Source organism: Quercus robur, chromosome 1 (genome assembly GCF_932294415.1).
Source record: "Quercus robur chromosome 1, dhQueRobu3.1, whole genome shotgun sequence".
In the NCBI taxonomy this organism is placed as follows: domain Eukaryota; kingdom Viridiplantae; phylum Streptophyta; class Magnoliopsida; order Fagales; family Fagaceae; genus Quercus; species Quercus robur.
In genome coordinates this window covers 1,746,968-1,750,122 of record NC_065534.1, presented here as the reverse complement: position 1 = coordinate 1,750,122, position 3,155 = coordinate 1,746,968, and positions in this window count along the sequence as shown.

The following is a 3,155-nucleotide window of genomic DNA, read 5'->3' as shown; positions in this document are numbered from 1 at the left end:
TTCTAGATGATAAAAATAAGCTTTTATAAACCTTGGGCTGAAAGGACATTTCTCAATTTAGCATTGTCGCCCAGGCATCCATTTAAATTCGTTGTTGGCACATCAATGGTCCATGATTATTTGTTCTTCAAAATTGCGAATCTATTTTAGTCATGAACCATATCCATCGAATGATGGAATCAATTTGACTGAAGAGTTTGTTATTGTTTCTTTAATTTATAATTTTATTTTTTTAATCTTTACATTTTCTTTAATTAACTGACTAATAAGGGTTGCTAGCCCATACCTGTACTTTGGGGAAAGGATCGCTACTTGACCACAAAGGCTTAGGCAAGTTATTAACTAAAAGTGATATTATTATCCTTTGTCCAAATTTTGAGATCTTGAATGGTTATCTTGGAAGTTTTCGGTGGTAATTTGTTGATTTAGGTCTCAAGTTGTGCACTTGCTACTCTATCCACATAAAATGCAATGGGAGTATGAGTTCATGCATAGAAGATGACCAACCAAAAACAAATAAAAAGATAGAGAAAGAGGATGAGAGAAAGAGGCTGCAAAATTGTAACTGTAATTCGTTTTATGTATTGATGTGAACTTGGCCAATGGTTTGCTAACTTTCTGCCAACAACAATGTAGCTCAACTAGTTGATACATTTTAACGTTTTCAGCAAAAACATCTAAGATCTAAATCTCTCATCTCCCATTGTAACTGTCGAATTTAAAAACTAAATAAATTGACAACTTTGAAGGCTTATACCCAAAAACAGAGTTAAGCAAAAAAAATTCTTATTCAATTTTCACCCCTTATTCTAGAGCATAGCTTTTTAATTATATCTTGTAATTGCTATGGACCTGTACTGCAGATTTTGGCATCTTCCCTAATTATGAAACTGAATATAATCAATTCACTAAATCCTAAATATTAAAATATTAATAACTCCAGTCACATATCATTTGAAATCAGTTGTTAGCGAGTTTAATATACAAGATTCTCTACAGATCCTATTAGAAAAGATTCTCTATCAGATAGAATCTGGACTTGAAGAAATCTCCTTTTGCTGAAAGAAAATAGTCTTTCAAGGCCTTCAGGTGACCATTCAAGTCAATGTGTACAACCACAAGCTATAGAAAAATAGATAGATTTTTATGTAGATGGTCTAAAAGATAAAAACAACCAAAATTTTCACATTCAGATCTGCCCCAAAGAGATAGAATACTTTTTATCTCCTTATGCTCCAATGGATTTGAATTTAATTGGGTTGGCCTTCTTTGACTTCATCATGGCCCTTATAAAAGTGAAGTCCATTAACTTTCTTCTTTGCACAAATCCACTTATTTAATTTCATTATCCTACAAAAGACAAATTCACGTATTTAAATTTAATTAAGTACAAAATTGACTATTTAGCACTATTCCAAAACCAACTATAAAATGCAGGAATTAACTCAAAATAAGTATGATAATGCTTTCTAATAATTATATAAATATGCAAAATTAAGCTATTATCACACTCCCCAACTAGCTCATTGCTAGTTCCTAGCAATTTAAGTGACTCGAGACAAAGACACAAAATAACAAAAATTTATTACTTTAGTAGAAATAGTTAATCAAAGATCAAAACACTAACAACTGTTAAGGATATTCCACATACCATCAATACTTAGTGTGTGAATAGTTTAGCCACCACAAACACAACTTTAGTCTTAAGATAAAATATGGCTTGAATTTCCATCCAAAGTTATGCTTCAACTCAAACCTCACAGTTGTTAACACTCAACAAAATAAAATCACTCCGAAAAGGGTGTAACACTCTCAAACATATATGAGTAGAATAATATAGAACAAAGTCTAATATCTCACATATAAATAAGATGAAGAACGGTGAAGCAAAATAAAGGACATTTATAGTTTCATGAAAGGATGCCAAACACTAAGAATATTACACCACACACATTGATTAGTTATGTCAAGATCCAAACCATACCCTCCTTAAGATCAAATAGGATTTTGATTGGGACGTAATGTAGGGTAAAGAGGAGGAATTTAGAACAAAGGGTATAGGTAAAAATAAAAAGTGTTCCCAAGAATAACTAGAGAAACAACTTCTTTTGAGTATATAACAATTGATTTATCCTCTCAAGTTTTCTTCAATATTGCACTTTCACTTTCTTTCTTTTTTCTTCAAAATTTCATCAACAAATTCATTCTCTATTTCTTCCTCTTTCACATTCCCCTTTTTTTTTTCAACATTTTTCCTTTCTTGTTTATGACTCTTTTTTTTTTTTTTTTTTTTTTGAGTGAGTCCTCCTTTTCTTACAACTATTTCACCATAAATTTACCGCAACAAGACAATTTGATTGTATTCATTCTTGGAACACTTTAGGAAAAGGTTTGAGAAAGAATGGCTAAAATAATAGGCTCAAATGGGTGACTAGCGGTAATATATCAAAAAAGAAAATAATAAAGGCTCAAAATTAACAAAGATGGCCTAAAATCATCTCTTAAGGATTGGGATAGTTCTTCAAAATCCATGACTTTAATATATTCAAGTATGGCATAAAATTGATGAATTCTTAGCATTTGACCAAATCAAAGAATAATGAAACTAAGCAACAACAAAGTAATGTGCTTCCAAATGAAAAAATGAGATCAAAAGAAAATAACGCTCTAAAAAAATGAATGGCTCAAGAACTCACTTGGGTTATAGTCTCTACATTACATTTTCAAGATTTTCAAAATCAAATCCATCTCTCAACCAAGAAACATGTTCATGTGGCTAAAGTGCATGTGCATAATAGTTGAGCATAAAAAAAAGTGGAATTCTTTAGATAGAAGTAGCATAAAGAACTTTGACTTAAAACTTTTGCTAAAGCAACACTTCTTTTTTTTTTTGGAAAATTGGACTAAAAAAAAAAACAAAAATCACTAAAAATAACCCCAAAAAAAATTTTAACATAAAATAAAAACAAATGCAAATCATCTCAAGTTCCTCCCCCAACCTAAAACTTACATTGTCCTCAATGTTAACAAGGAAAAACAATAAAGAGTAGAGATTACAGAGAGTACCTTGTAGAGGTGAACATAAATGAACAAAAAAAAACAACACCTGCAAAAGGGGTTAGAAAAAAAAAAAAAAAAAAAAAAAAAAACTACGA